This window comes from Sciurus carolinensis, chromosome 1, assembly GCF_902686445.1.
Source record: "Sciurus carolinensis chromosome 1, mSciCar1.2, whole genome shotgun sequence".
Lineage (NCBI taxonomy): Eukaryota > Metazoa > Chordata > Mammalia > Rodentia > Sciuridae > Sciurus > Sciurus carolinensis.
Window position 1 is genome coordinate 90007977 of NC_062213.1, and position 16633 is coordinate 90024609.

General features: G+C 46.5%; 1 protein-coding gene across 1 annotated transcript in view; it reads left to right on the forward strand.

Annotated features, from left to right (window-relative positions):
- Positions 1 to 3710: 3710 nt before the first annotated feature.
- Kcnj10 (potassium inwardly rectifying channel subfamily J member 10) overlaps positions 3711 to 16633 on the forward strand; it is a 32090-nt gene continuing 19167 nt past the window's right edge. The window contains exon 1 of the mRNA XM_047527264.1: positions 3711 to 3935. The gene's annotated coding sequence lies outside the window, so the exon portion shown is untranslated. The remainder of the gene's footprint in view (positions 3936 to 16633) is intronic.

Here is a 16633-nt window from a genome sequence, read left to right on the forward strand (position 1 = left end):
CATTTTAAATTAACAGAACTCTGGTAGCTTAATTGGCATACCATGGGACAGAGCATAGGGCAAGAGTAAAGATTCAAGACTATTTTTAGATTTTTGGTCTGCTTGACCAGGAGAAACACAGAAATAAGGAAATTATGAGCACTCCCACCCAGCCTTGGGGAGGAAGATGATGAGCTTGGTTTGGGGCCTGTCAAATCCCCTGCAGGCAACTAGAATCATGGAGGTGTATCTCCAAAGAGAGTGCAGGGGTGAAGATAGAAATTCGGGCATCACTCAGAGACACTATAAGTTTCAGAGGTTCCAGGAGCAAGATATGGAAAGAGAACACAAGACTTATCCATGGGATTTGGAGGAAGAAGTGGTTCTAGGTTTGGATGTGTAGGGTCAGTGGAAGATGAGGGTGGAATGGTGCCATGTCCAAGTTAAAATGGGCCTTCTGTCCTATGGTAAGGAACTTGCATTTTACTTATAGACTATTGGCAATTATTGAAGGTTTTTGAACTGAGAAGTGACATGGTCAGATTTGTGTTTCAGAGAGCTAATACATTATGGCTTAATGATTTTTTACATAAAAGAATTCATGATCTGAAGGATATTAGAGTGGGGAAAGATGAAGGTAAGAAGAACGGTTAGAAGTAGCTACAGTAGTCCTGTGAGAGGTGATAGTGTCCCAGACTATTGCAAAATAGTAGGATAGAGAGGAAATGGGCAAAATTTAGGTGATTTAGAAAGTAGGTAACTTTAGCTGGACTGGTGGCACACATTTGTAATTCCTGCTACTTTAGAGGCTGAGGTAGGAAGATTACAAGTTCAAAGTCAGCCTGAGCAACTTATCAAGACCTTGTCTCAAAAAAAATGTAGCTCAATGGTAAAGTACCTCTGGGTTCAATCCCTAATACTGGAAAAAAAGAGAAAGTATATGTATTGATTAGATAAGGAAGAAGAAATAAGGAAAACTGAAGAGTCTTGCAGGCTACTGTGTTTTTGGTTGGGTTATATAGTGTATCACTGTGGTAGAGAATAAATGAAGAGGAACATTCATGTGAGCAAGATGACATATTCTACTTTAAATGTGCTGAATTTGAAATGAATATCCAAGTGGGCTGGAGATACTGACACATGGATGATAACTGAAACCAAATGCTTAGATAACATTTTTGGAAAAATATAAATACAAAATAAATGTCTATTAATGATTCCATAAATCATTATAGTTTTTTGGTTTTTCTTCTCTGATGTTCTCCACTTTATTTTGTAGTTTACCGAAGTCTCCAAATCCTCTCCAGCTCTGAATGTCAAGACTGAGGGCTCCTTAGGGATCTTTAAGATATTCTGTTCTTATTACCTTTAAGTTCTTATAGCAGCCCTATAGGGTGGCCTTTAGACCACCTTACCACAGCCCCTCATTTCTATTTGCAGGAACAGAGAGTATGGAGAACTTGAAGAAAGACTGGGAGACTGTTTCTAGTACATTGTCCTTATGTCTATTGTATTTCTCTCCTTTGGAGTAAAGTTCTCTGAAGGGTAACCTATACTTGCCAACATTTTCTCACTTTCTAACAGATTCCTTGTAATCTGGTTCTCACCTTGATCACTCTTCTGCAACTGTTCTCAAATGTCACTAGTAGCTTTCTCATTGCCAAATCTAATACCTCCTCTCTTTGTACCAGTTGACACTGTTTCAACCTCCTTCTGAACAGTTGCTTCTTCCTTGACTCTTGTGACAACTCACTCTTTGACTTCTTTCTGCCTGTCTGGTGGATTCACTGTTACTCTTTGGGGACCCTTCTCAGCATCCAAATGTAAGAATTCCTCATTCTCTTTGTCAGGCTGTCTTTCCACTGTTGTCTTTGTTGAAAGCTACCTTGCTGTCATGGCTTCAACTCACCCTGCCTTGGCAGCAACTACCTCCTTCTCTCTCTGGCTTCAAGCCCTCTCCATACCCCCCAGTTCTGAACTCATCATATCTTCTTTCCCATCTCCGTCCTTTTACCAGGTTGGCTCCTCCCCTGAGCTTCTTTATGTCCATTAAGGATCTCATTGTTTTCCTGATTGTTTAATTTCAGATTCTAGTGTGATCTCTGAAACCTCTCTCTTTTGCTTGTCGAGTTGGTCCTTAAGTTTTTGTTTGCCTTCTTCCTTTCTCTCTCTCTCTCTCTCTTTCTTTTGTGTGGTACTGGAGATTGAACCCAGGGATGCTGTATGACTGAGTCACATCCCCAACCTTTTTTTTTGCTTTGAGACAGAGTCTCTGCAAGTTGCTAAGGATGGCCTAGAACTTGTGATCCTCCTGCCTTAGCCTCCAGAGTTGCTGAAATTACAAGCATGTGCCACCATGTCTGACTTTTTGTTTTCTTTTGACTTTTCTGAACCCCAGTGTGTTTACCTTTCATTGTCACCACATTGATTGGGCTCTCGTCTCTTCATGCCTGAATTATTACAGTTATTTTCTATTTCATCTACTTGCCAACTGATTCCCCTTGATTCAAACCTGCTAGCTCACTTCAATAAATAGTGCCTTACCTTTAGCCCAGTCCTTCCTTCTTCCCCAATGAGGGCTCTTTGAAAGGTACATTTACCCACATATGGCTTTAATTTATAGTTTCTTAGCTTTTGTTCCTGGATTTGTACCAACTGAATATAGTAACACTGGTTATTGATGAGAAATTAAATGTCCATGCTGAATGAAAATGGGAAACAACTATGTTCTTCTTTAATAAGTGCCAAGAAGGGAGATTGTGGATTAAAAAAAAAAAAAACAACCTCTCAAAACACAGATCCAGGTAATGAAAGAAATATTGATGATGAAGTCCCGAAGTCCTGAAGATGTTGATAATGCTGAGAACCACTCCTCTATACCCTAATCCAATGGAACAACCTCATGCTGTTTTTTCCAAATGGACTTATATTTTCATGTTCCCTCAAAATTTTGCTTATGTGTTTTCTCTGCTTTAAGTGACTTCCCCACCATTGCCTCGCTCCTAAATCCTCTGCATGCTTTGGGACCCTCAGCAGATGCCATCTCTTTCCCTCCGCATCTGCTAGGAGTCCCTTAAGTAGAAGGGCCTTTCCCTTTCTGCAGCCTTCAAAATCTCCCGCACTTTTCTCCTGTTCCAGACTTATCTTCCCTTCCAGGAGAAGTCGCGTAGCCTGGTCTGGGATGATGTTCTTATTTCGCATCCAGCACCGCACCAATTATTTAGGAAATGGTGAATAACAGAAATTGAGCTGAATGATATAGCCTGTAGCCCCGGGAGCCCAGGCCCAGCCTGCCCAATCTCACTCCAAGAAGCAGCCTGCCAGAGCCAGTGGACCAGTCCTGAATTAATTTCCACCTCATTAACTCGGCCCCAGTCCGGCCCGCGGCTCCCCCTCTGGTTCCACGTCTTTGACACGGCCGCCTCCCATTTCTTCCTTCTCTCTTCCCCTGTCATCTTGCCAGTTCGGCTTCTATCGCTTCGTGTATCGTCCCTTCATCTCCTTTTCTCCCTGACTCTGTCTGGGTCTCTGTCTTTGGGTGTTTCTGCGCCTCCATCTGTCTGGGTCTTCTCTTCCCTGCCCTCACGCCCCGCCCCTTGGCCAAACCACTCCAATCCCAACCGCTCGTGTCTGGCGCTCCACTCTCCCATTGGTCGGTTCAGGACACCCCCCCGCCTCCGCCTGCCCGGCCCCCCTCCGGGCCCCTCCATTCACACAAAGTTTGGCTCCAGCGCTGCGGAGGGTGGGGGCGACCCGGCCCGGCCCAGCTCTGCCCCCGGCCGGCCCGACCCCGGCCCCGGCCCCTGGACAAGCCCTTATCTGATTCCAGCTCCGGGTTTAAGAGTCCTGGCCCTGCCCGTCGCACGGCTCTGCTCTTCCCTCCTGCCCGCCCCGTCCGTCCATCTGTCCCGCTGCCCCGCAGCCCATCCGAGGGACCACTTCACCTTCGACCCAAGGTAAGACCCTGGCCCTGATGAAGGAGTGCTGCCTCCCTGGCCGGGGTCCTTTTCATTTAACTCTCCAGAGACACTGACTTGATTCCTACCCTGGCTGGCCTCAGGGATACAATCAAGTCCCCCCCCCCCCGCCCCCGCCCCAACCCCACCTTAGGTAGTTCCAAATAGACCCGCTTGGGAAGGGCTCCTCCTGCAGCATACTCTATCCAGGTTGTTCACCTCAGTTCTCTCATCTAAGGAAGGACCTTTCCTCATGTCCCTCCCACTGAACAAACCTGAAGCTTTTCCAGTTATTACAGCTACCACCACACATTACCATGCATGACCCCACACACGCGCACAGACTGTACCCCTTCCTCTCATACTCCTCTGTACAGTGACACATTTGTAGTGACCATAGTGACACACACTGATACCAGTTCACACATGGGAAAAAAAACACAGGTTAGAGGGAGACAGCAGCCTTGTGTTCCTGCGGACCCCTTTCCTTCCACCCCAACTTGGCTCCCACTTCAAGACCTTTCCCTATTGCCCCCCCCCCCCCAATCCAGCTGTTTAAAGCCAAGAATTCCAGGAAAAAAGGAGCAGAGCAACTCCTTCTAGAACAAGAGGGTAGATTGAGATCTATAAATTCATCCTCCCAAAAGAGATGTCCCTTCCCATCCCATCCCTCCTCACACCAGGAATGAACCAAGGGCACCTGTATTAGGAAGGAGATGAGAGTTGGAACTTTCTGATTTGGCGGAGGAGAGCTGAACCTAGGATAGGTAGGACAAAACTGGAAAAAAGTGGGGGTAGGGCCTCTGGTATCATGAAATTTATTCCAGTAAATGAAGTGCCCTAGGCAGGCTGTGGCAGATGGAGAAATGGGGGTGGTAAAGAAGCCAGTTTAAATTTGGAGCCCCCAAAGAATCCAAAGCCTAAAACCTGATTAGTTTGCTTATCAATACAAATTCTGGCTAAAGATTTCTGGCCAGTCTGCTCTTGCTGTGGCATTTGAATTATTTTTCTCCCCACTGGGACTCCCCATAGGTAGTCTGAGTGAAAGAGAGGTGATAGGAGGTGCTGAGGAGGGTGTGGTGTGGGTAGTAGGAAACCAGTCACCAATGAGTTTAGTTTAGTTTTATCCTGAAACCCTCTCCCCATGATTGTCAAGTGTTTTTGAACATGTTCCTGGCATGATGGTGGGCACCATTATGGGCCAAGTGGTAGGGCTCATTAATTCCTCAGGGTGTAGAATGGAAATGGGGGACCAAGTCTAGAAGGAAACAGGTGTCTGGGATCCTAGATGGTTCTTCAGAGAGGAGATTAGAGGGAAGAGGGAGAGGGAAGGCATAATGCCAGGGAGAGGGTCCAGGGCTGGACTGTGGAGGCAATAGGCATGGCCCAGGCAGTGCCAGCTCCCCCCTGCCCTGTGAGTCCTTTGGTGGTGTGGTGAGGGAGGGAGGGAAGGAGGGGGAGTTGGGGGTGATCTGGGCCAGTCCAGCCTTCCAAAGCTCTTGCCAACCTGGGCCTTGAAAGGAGCTGCTGTTTTCTGAGCCATCCCCCCACCCCCCACCCAGAGCCCAGAGCAGCCAAGTTGTCTCAGCGGATATCAAATGGCAATGACTCCACTGACTTGCGGGGAGGGGGGGTGGGATTGGCAAGGGGGGGGCAGGTTTATGGTCCCATTCCTTCTACAGTTTTAATGCAGAATCCCACTGCTGCCCCCTACCCCAAGAAGGAAAAATATGTCTCCCTAACATCTGCCCCACATTCAGTATATGTGTGCGTATGCTTGTGGGGGATCAGCTATCTCTGCGCTGGCATTCTCCCACCTCCTCTGTGTGGCCCTACCTGTACCACTTTACATGGAGCTCATTTACAGCTCCAGCTTTGTTGGCTTGGGCTAGAAAGGAAGTGATTGGCAGAGGACCCAGAGGCCTTCCTTTCCTTGTTCTCCCTAGGGACCAGGGAGGCTGAACACTTGAATCTGGGTGGGTTCAGATGAAGGTCTCTGGAGTCATCTTGGGATTGCTTGGATAAGGGGGTTTAGGGTTCTCATGGGTGGGTCATGCAGTAAGACCCATTTCCTCAGAGCTTCTTGGTTTCTGCACACAAGATGGAAAAATAGGTTGAGGCCTCTAACATTGGTGGAGAGTGAAAGAGACATTAGGTGACAGAGCCCCTAAAATTTTCTGCCAAAGGTTATTTAGGACAGAAGAAAAAACTTCCATTCTCCCTCCTCTCCCTGGCCTAGATTCTTCTCTTGCCTGAATGGTCAGTGCTACTGTCCAGGCTGAAGCCAAGCTGTCCAGGACAGTACTGAGGCCCTGGAAGGGACTAGAAAGAAGTCCTAAAACAGGGACAACATTGAGATGAAACTGCAGAAAGATTAGAAAGAAAAGGGAGGTTTGGAATCCAAATGTTGTAGTCCCCAGTGAAATGTGGTTGAAGGGGGCAGCACCTGAGAATGAGAGCTTCTTGAATTTACTGTGTTACCTCAGTCTCTCCCTCAGGTTGAGGTTCAATGCTTTTCTTCCTTCATCTTGGTTCAGTCTCTAGTTGCTGCCATTTTTTCATGGAGTACATCCTGGCTGGTTCCTCTTTGCCCCCTCCCCCATCAGAACCTTGAAAGGGCAAAGAGAAAGGGATTGTGGGAGAAACCTTCCCGTGGGTGTCTGCCAGCCTGGAGCCTGGATTTGAGGTGGTAGGGGAAGGAGGGGCTGGCTCTGGAATGTGGAAGAGAAGTCAGAACTGAACTATGTGGCCTTCAGAAAGGGTTTGGAGAAGTGGGGGCCCCAGAGGACTAAACTACTTTCAGACTGCCTTTTTGCAGCTCTTCTAGTAGGTTAGATTTTGGGAAGCACATTCCATAAAAGGAAAGACATTTGAAATGAAGATTGGGAAAGGAAGAAAGATAATTTCTGGGGGGAAATAAATAAGATAAAAAATAACCCCTAAACAAAAAAGCTTTCCACTAAAAAGCTCATCTGAGAGGTGCTATGAAGCTCATAGGCGTAGAGATTATCTGACAACTGTCAAGGGACCTCTTATGGATGGCTATCCCAGGCCTCCTATTTGGTTACTATCAAAGCCTTGAAGTCAGACTTCCTGGGTTTAAATCCTGGTTTTACCACTCAGTAGCCACACAAATCTCCTCATCCATACAATGGGGTTAATAATAGTTGTGAGGATTAAAAGAGTCAATATTTGTAAAGGGCTTAGAAGGTAGTTAACATGTAAAAAGTGCTATTGTTGGCTGTTAGGGTTATCCCACCTCCCTGACTCTTTCTGCTCTGTCATCTTTCCTGGCTCCTGGGCCTTGTCTCAGCCTGGCATGGTTGTTTTTCTTAGACTCTGTCCTAGGACTCTATCTTTTACTCTTTTGGAGTTTGGGAAAATGGAAGAATGATCAAGTCCTTTAGGATGAGTTTCCTCTTTTATTCCAGCAGGCTGGTTATCACCTGAGCCTGGGTCTCCACACTCGTAGTCCCTTGAATTTTTACCAAACAGATGTCCTGTCTTCAAATCAGATTCAGTAAATGTGAATTGAGCTGTCAAGCATCCCCAAAATAGTCTCTCTCATTCATTCTCAGTAACGTCTGTCTTCCACCAGCTTCTCTCGATCCCCACGTCTCTCCCTGCACTCCCCACATAACTCTGTCTCTTTTTTCCTCCTCATCCTGCCTGTCCTCTTCTTGTCCTGGTTTGCCCCAACCTGTCTCAGGTTTTAGTGTCTTCCTCTTCTGTCCTCTGATTAGCCTGTCCATCCCATCAGCCTGGTTGCCTATGGTAGCCTTCTTGGTGACCTTCCTGACTCCAGCCTCTCTCTCCTTGATTCCTTCCCTTTGCTATGCAATTAACACTGGAACTGTCATCTTGAAGTATCAGTTTTTGCCCTTTCCATTGGCAAAACTTTCCAGATGAAAGTTTCCCAATCAAGGTTTTCAAGAGACTTTATGCCGTTCCCCCTTCCTTCCAGCATCCATATCTCCTGGGACTATGTTCTTCAGCTGTTCCAGGGGACCATATTCAAGGCAGTCTCAGAACCACACTCTTACCACAACTCAGGACCCTCACTTAGGACATTCTAAGTTGCACCCCTCCTGCAAACCACCTTCTTCCTGTTTCCTTCTCTACTCTGCCATCTTGCATTTCCCTTACAATTCTGACTTTGCCCAGGATGCCCCATTCATGATGATGTTGGAAGAAACATCTTCCTCATTAGTTTGGAAGTTCCTCTAGGGTAGGGCTTATACCTCTTCAGGGGACTCTCTGAAGCAAGGCATCTCTTCTCTTCCCAGACTCCTTGGCACCCAGCAAAATGCTTGGCTCCTAGAACGCAGAGTGGCTACTGTCCAGCTTGACTCCTGCCAGGAAACCTTTCTGTTTGCTTATTTGGGGGGAGGACCCTGACTTTAGAGGCTTATGTGGGCATCCTACAGTAAGTAGGGCATATATAAGACCCCAGTATTCAACTCTCTGGGGAGCTTCAAGAGAGACTCCTCTCCTACTACTAGATGGCTTCATTCTAAGGTTACAAACAGTAAACCCTAGAACATCCAATTTCCTGTCCTCCAAGCATTGTTGGCCCAAACACACACAAAATAGCATGTGGGTGTCCAGGCCCACAGAGCCTTTCTCCAGGGAGGTCTGACTCCAGTCTCATGTCAGTCTTGTCAGCCAGTGTCTGGAGTGGAAACAGGGGTTAGAGGTGAGAGTCTGGCTTGGGACAGCTCCATGGTCTTGTACATATCTCTGAGCAGGGGCTTGCAATGTTGTAGATGTGGGGACACCTCTTAGTGTAGGCCTGGCCTTTTAGTGTTATGTTCTCTTTAGACTGACCCCCTTTAGCTTCACCCCTGGTCCCAGTCCCCTGTTCTAGACCCAGGCACACACCTTCTTACTATGCCTAAATCTTCCTCGTTGACCCTATTACTTAAAAAAAAAAAAAAAAAAAAAAAGACATTGGAAGTTGGTATGAGAAGATAGTGAGCTTCTGAGATTAGCTAGAGCAGTGTAGTAACTCTCAAACTTGTTACTCAAGACCCTGTCACATACTTCGAAGTTACTGAAGACTCTCAAGAACTTTGTGAGGGTTATATCAATATTTACTGTGTTAGAAATGAGCACTGGGGGGGGGGGCTGGGGATATATCTCTGTTTGTAGAGTGCTTGCCTCACAAGCACAAGGCCCTGGGTTCAATCCCTAGCACTGAAAAAAAAAAAAAAGAACACTGGGGAGACCTAAAATCATTATTAATTCATTGAAAATATAACAGCAATAACTCCATTTCCTGTTAAATGACACATTTTAGTGAAAAATACCTATATTTTCTAAAATGGTGAGTTTAGTAAGAATGACATTGTCTTATTTTTTTTTTTTGCATCTTTTTAAAGAAATACTTTTAGTTGTAGATAGACACAATGCCTTTTTTTGTTCATTTATTTTTATGTGAAACTGAGGATTGAATCCATTGCCTCACACATGCTAGGCAAGTGTTCTACCACTAAGGTACAGCTCCAACCCTTCACATCTTTTTAATGGATAGCTTAATAAAAAAGTTGGTTTCTCCTATCTGTTGCTACATTCTAGAAAATTCCACTGAACAGTCTTGAAATTATGAGAGTAAAAAGAATAATGTAATATTAACATTATTATGAAGATAAGTTTGACCTTATAAAACCTATGAAGTGTTTTAGGAAACCTCAAGGGTTCCTAGGCTTCACTCATTTTCTTTTCTTCTTCTTTTTTTTTTTTTTTTTAACTTTAAGACAGAATCTTTTTAAGTTGCTGAGGCTGGCTTTGAACTTGTGATCCTCCTGTCCTAGCCTCTCAGGTTGCTGGGATTACAGGCATGTGTTACTGTGCTTGGCTTCTGCAAACATTTTTAAAGACCCTGGACCAATCAGAATTTCCTGACTGATTTCCCTCCTCCAGGTCTTCTGAATGTCTTCACTAGGGAGAGAGTATGGGGGTAGGGGTTAATCATGCGGGTACTAGGGACAAACTACCTATGTGAGTCTGGATATTAGTTCTACCATGCACTAGCTGTGTGACATTGGGCAAAGCCTTATCATCTTTGTGCTTTGGGTTTCTCATCTATACAACAGTACTTTTAACAAAGTGTCTATGTTTTAGAGTTTCTCATAATGAAATGATACATTAGAAAAGTGCTTAGCACAGTACACAGTAATGTGAACTCTTACTGAATTCCAGAACCTTGTCTCTTAACCCATTGCCCATCAGACCAGAGAAGAAAGACATAGAGGTGATCCTTCCATGTTACACAGGGGGCTTCTTGACTCAGAGAGGGCAAGTGACTTGTGCAAGGTTCCAGGCAAAGTTGTGGGACTGAACCAGGAGTTTGATTGTGCTCTCTCAACTAGACTCTATGGGGGGCAGTTCCCAGAGAGGAAAGGAAGCCCATCTAACCTATCCCCCAGCAATCCAAGATGACCCACCCAGGGCTCATAGAGTACAGCAGAAAGCCTTGAGGGCACATGTCAGGGAAGACTTCCTGATTTCAATAGCATCTGAAAGGAATAAAAATAAATCTAGGAGGATATGCCTAAACCTAAGAGATTTTTCTGTCTTGCCTTGGAAGAGCAGTTCTGTACAGTATCCCAGTTGTCTCTAGGGAAGAGCCCTCTATCTGCATCTTATCTCTGCCCTTTGTACTGTGACATTGGACAGAACATGGCACCTTGGGAAAGACACCTGGTGTGCTGGGGGATTGCTGGGTGGGAGAATAGAGTGGGAAGGAAGGAGGCAGATGGGGAGATAGACACACATACCGGGAAAGGACTCATCATAACTTATGACCCTTGAGCAGAATTCCCCTCAGCTGTTCCCCCTTCATCAAATCAGGTTGAACTCCCTAGAAGAGGAGTAGGGGCTGTTGTCCCTAATCACCATGCCTGCTTCCTCTTAGTGGTTTGTTCATTCTCCCCATCACAGTATTGGAGGTCTTATAAGAGGGTAGAAGCCCCAAGATCCCCAAACCCTGACAACATACTCTCTCTGGATTTTGGGGGTTCAGATCCCTCTCCTACCCCAAAAGCCTGGACCATTCTGAGACACAGCTTTTGTGCCAGTGGTGGCTCTGGGCTTTGGTTTGAGATCTTGCTATCTAGTGCTCTGTGTTTGCTCTTCTACCTAAATGGGTGGGACTCATATGACCCACCAAGGTCCTTGGGGGACCAAGGGGCCTGGTCTTTCACAGCCCCTTCCCCACCCTTCCTATCCGTGTGGCTTTCTCCATTTAGAGAGTCCTCTTTCAGGAATGGCAGGTTTGGGGGCTCTAGTCAAGTCTCCCTCTCCTGATTCCTGGGCAGTGTCCACAGGGGAGACCCTGTGGGCTAAGTTCTCCTCAGTCTCAGTCCTGCCCCACCGCCTGTCTTCTCACTGCCAGCAGCCCCCCAGCTCCCGCCCCTGGGCTGTGGGACAGGAGAGGGCTGAGGGGCTGGTTCTGCATACTAATGTCCTGCCCATTGTCAAAGCCCCTTTGTGCCAGAGAGCTCCATTGAGGCGGCTCTGGGGCGGGCACAATGGGGGCTCTGTCCCCGAGTTCCCCCAAACAGTCACCTGCTTTCAGAGCCTCCCCCCACCAACCCCCAACCTCCCCAGTGTCCGGAGGGCCCAGAGAGCACGGGGGAGTGGGCCCAGAGCCAGGGGGAATGGGCAGGGTGACCCCCCTACTCCCTGGGCAGGCTGGTGAGATGGGCATTTGACAGGGCAGCAGACTGTGAGGGCACAGGAGGGGATAGGCCCTGCTACCAGAGGCGGGGGCAGTCTGTGGATGGAATTGGAATGCAGGTTCTTTGAGGCCTGAGACTGGGCAGGGGCAATCATAGCCTGCCCACACCTCCTTCCATATGCCCAGCCTGGGTCTGTGGCTGCCCAACCCCCTACTCTTCCTACCACAGGGACACCCTTGGACTCATATATGCAGAGGCACACAGGCACACACTCATCTATGCGGACCCACACACGGCTCCCCCAACATGCCCAAGTGGATGTGCCTAGATGCAACATGCCATGCCAGGCACACAGACTGGCACGTCCATGCTCCCTGCCTGCCAGCACATGTACCTGCACACTTTCTCTGCCTACCCCACCCAGGCATCTCAGCACCACGCCCCTTCGTGCCCCGCTGCCCTCTGCTGCTCCAACACAGGTTATAACAAGTTTGCACTTGTCGTGACCTCAAGAATGTAGCCCTGGGGCGGGGAATGTCCTGCTGCCCCAGACCACACCTGCTTATACGTTAACCACAGACATTAACCATATCACAGCCTCTGCTGAACTCTGAGCACAGCTCTACCACTCCTACTCCACCCAAGAGAGAATCTGGTGGGCTAGGATCCCCACTCCAGTTTTGAGTCAAACACACTGGATGGAAGTACATGTGAATAACTAACCCCCATCCTGACCCCACACAGGCCCAGGGTGACCATCCCTTGCATTTGCCCAGTGCACTCTGGCGTATTTCATTCTCTCACTTCTCTGTGAGGTAGATGGAACAGTTATTATTTCCCCAGGAAGGTTCTAAGAAGTGAGACAATGTGTCTAGACAGTTGGTGGCAACTCTGGGACAGACTGGTCTCTTGCCCTAAGGGAGTGTGTGTACATGTGCTAGTTATCTCTTGGCTCCACTCATATGAACCTGTACTACTGTAGAATTTTTACTTACCTTCTTTGTGAAAAAATGGGGACATGGTAGCAGTTGGGAGTAGGGAGAACAGAGATCTTAACTTGGTTTCTGGGTCTAGAAAAAAACCTCAAAAGGTCACGTTGACCCTTCCACTGCCTCTAGTTCCTACCCTCCCACCATCCCCATTCCTTCTACTGACTCTGGATCACTGGAGGGAGTAACTTCATAGGCTTCTTCTGTGAATAAGTCCTTCAAGATGCCCAGGTCTGAACTTCCCAGTGAATATCCTATGTCTGTATAAGAAACTGTGGAGAGTGTGTCTGCCTCTCCTACTCTCCTGGTTTGGGCATCTTCTAGCAGTCTGGAGCAAATGCTCTTAAAGGGGAAGAGAAAAAATCCCATCGGGTTCCCAGGGATTTGAGGACTGATTCCACAAGGGAAACCTGGGAGGATGGATAGGTCACAGCTAAGTTGATAGTAGTTTGCTCCTCTGTCAAAATTATGGAACACCTATCTCCATGATGTTTCACTTAGATAAAAATTATACAAAAGGACTGTAGGATTCTTCTATTCTTTCTCCCCATTTGCTTTTTTAATTTTTATTTTTTGATACTGGAGGTTGAACCCAGGGGTGCTTTACCACTGAGCCACATCCCCAGTGCTTTTTAAAAAAATTTCTATTTTGAGACAGGGTCTTGCTAAATTGCCTATGCCAGCCTTGAACTTGCAATCCTCTTGCCTTAGACTTCTGATTTGCTGGGATTATAGGCGTGCACCACTGTACCTGGCTCTCTCCATTCCTTATCTAGATGTACCCCCACCCCCTGTTACTGGATTCTGCTTGTGCTGCATCATCCATCTGTCTTTGTTTCTCTCCCAGCTCTGGTGTGGTTCTTCTGCCTCCAAATGTCCTTTTAAATGTCCCCTGTTGTAGAAAGAGGTCTACTCAAAATAAAACTAACCTTCCCTGCTGTACTGGGGCAGTTAGTTATTTTGGGAGAGAAAAGTGAGATACCCACTTCTGAATCTAGTTCAGTATCTGGTCAGTGTCTGTGTGCCATCCCTATCCCTATCCTTCTCCTTAAGTGAGTAATGTGGACAAAAAATAAATGGAAAGCTGGGAAGGGGTGATTGTAGATACCCTTGGACTTCTCTGTGAGAGGGTCAGAGGTTGCTCTCTATAAACAAAACAGTAGCCCTAAGAAATAAAGGGAGTTAAGAGAACACCTGTCAGTGAAAGTAGCTAGATTCCTTAAGTATGAATTATAGGAATGGAGTAACTATGTGTCTCCCTCTCCATCAATGGGGAAAATAAGAATAGATTGCTTAGGCAGCAGCAGATAACATTTGACTGAACAGGAAGAATTTCCTGGTTTTAAGGTATTACTGGGTATAGGGGAGGAAGAGATGAGAAGAGATCCCCCTTTGCCTCCTGTTGAACAAAGGTTGGGTGGCCTGTGAGATAGTTCCAGTGACTCTCAGAGCCCTGTGAACCATGGGATTTCTAACTGTCTCAGAGGAACTACTCCTTTGACCATTTTCATAGTCCCCAATGAGAACATCATTGAATGTGTCCCTTTCACTCCCCAGGGAACTCACTATTTGCTGTTTATTCTAACTTTTCTTGGCTTATTTCTGGACCAGTTGCTTCACTGGGGTGAAGGAGACTCCTGAGGCCTGTTGGATGGGAGGAACACATCCCACTGTGACTATGGTTGGACAGGGGAAGAGCTCCATGGGTTCCAAGTTTGGCTCCATATCAACTGGTACTTTGGGACCCTGGGGTTAGATCTTGGAGGAAGAAAGAAGTTGGAATGAAGGCAAATGTTATTGCTCTGATTATGATATAAAATAAGATGCCCTACTAGCTAGCTGTGGGATCTTGGGAAAGTTCCTCACCATTTTTAACCCTGGGCTTCCTCTTCTGTGAAATGAGGGGCTCAATAGTTAGCCATGCAAGGCCTATGAGCACCAACATTTTATGATACAGGGCTGAGCAGCAAGATGGCAAGCACACTTTGGTTTAAGCAGGCCTGTGTCCAACTTACAGTGCCACCTCTTCTTTACTAGCAGTCCTCATGGGCAGGTCAGCTAGTCTAAGTCTAGTTTCCACACTATTTATGTGAGAGCAATACTATCACTGACCTCCCTAAGGGGACAGAATGATGCACTGTGTGGACCACTTAGCACAATCCTGGCACTCTGAAGGGACTGAGATAGGTCAAGTTCATGGTTACTCTAGGAACACAAAGAAGGGCACAGTCCACATGGGGGTTGGGGTCATCCTTAAAGGTTTTACAGAGAACGTACCACCTAAGCTGAGACCTAAAGGAGAAATTAACCAGACAAAGTGGATTGGGAAGGGGTCCAAGGAAGAGGCTCCATGATTTGCAATGTACTCTTGGTAGGAGAAAGCATGGTAAGTTCCAGAGTGAGAGAAATTTGGTGTGGCTGGTGGATGGAGTATGCAAGTGAGAGAGTGGATGGATGGAAGATAGAGAATTATGAATGCTGGGAAGCTCAGCAGAAGCCAGGTTGACTGTGTACCCTGTCCTACCTGTCCTCCTAGAACTTTACAGATGGAGTCCCTCTGCTTCTCTTCTGCCCTTCTTTCCCAACTTTTCTCTCTCTCTTTCTCCTAAGACTCATCCCTTTTGTCCTTGGTCACAGAGGCACTGAAAGCATGGAGGCCCTAGGAGGATCTACTGGTCCAGAGCAAAGCTTCAGGTTCAGTGCTATCTGGCTTTGCAGATGTTTTGGGCCCAGGACTGACATTTTCTGCCTCTCCCCTTTCCCATCACAAAAGAGATGTCTATCTCCAATTAAGACTGTATTTCTAGCAACTCGGCTAATCACAGTATGCTGTGAGCCTGTTTCCCCATATGGCCCTCCTCACTGTGAGAGTAGGGAGAGTGTGGATGAAATGAGGCCAAGGAAAGTGTGGAGTGAGGGCTAAGGGACTAGAGAGAAGATAGTTCCTCAGTCTAGAGTAAAGGCCGATGGTGGGGGGATTGGGCCTGTGTTCCCCCAATGCCCATAAGTTCAAAGGGAAACTCGGAGGAAGGACTTCCCAAGGACAAAGCATAATACACATTTGAAAAGAGAGCCTAAAGAAAGAAAGATAATGGAGAATGTCAATCCTCAGACTCTTTTCAGTTCAGAAATATAGCTGGGTATGGTGGTGCACACTCGTAATCCCAGAAACTTGGAAGTCCAAGGCAGGAGGATTGTTAGTTTGAAGTCAACTGGGCAACTAAGTGAGGCCTTATCTCAAAAAGAAATAAAAAGGGCTGGAGATGTAGCTCAGTGACAGAGTACACTAGGTTCAATCCCCACAATAAATAAATAAGTAAACACATAAATAAATAATAAAAAATAAAAATGCTGGAAAAGGAGCTTAGTGGTAGAGTGTTCCTACAATAAAATAATAAGCAAAATTTTATTGCAGTCCCTGCAATAAAATAATAAGCAAGCAAACAAACAAATAAACAAATAAGGCTGGGGACATAGTTCAGTGAAAGAACACCTTTGGATTCAATTCCTAGTACCTTAAAAAAAATCCAGAAACACCAGGCATTGAGGAGGACACAAAGATGAACAAAATACAGTTAAGGAAAAAAAAATACAGTTAAGGAACAGTTCAGAAAAGATTATTCTCTTTCAAAGACAGAATGGTCCTTCCTGGAAGCAGGAGACAGATCCCTATGGCAGCTGCCCCAGGGATGTTTGCAGTTTGAGAAGTAGCTTTTCTGCCTCTCCATGCATTCTATACTACATTTGGGCATCTACCAACAAGGTCCAAGCCCTCCCTTGTCACTATCCAAGATGGTAGATGAAAAAGCATATAGAAAAGGGTCTTCAGCTGGGATCTTGCTGGTCTCTTCTTCTCTAAAATGGGGATCCCCATCATGACCCTGGAACCTCCAAGGAGTAAATCCTACAACCTGTTCCTTCTCTAGTTTCCCAGACTCTGGTGACAGATCAGGTAACAGAACCTTATCTCCTAAGGCCTGACCATCCTGGGCCTCAAAAAGCCCACCAGTTTCCTGGAGCCCCTGAG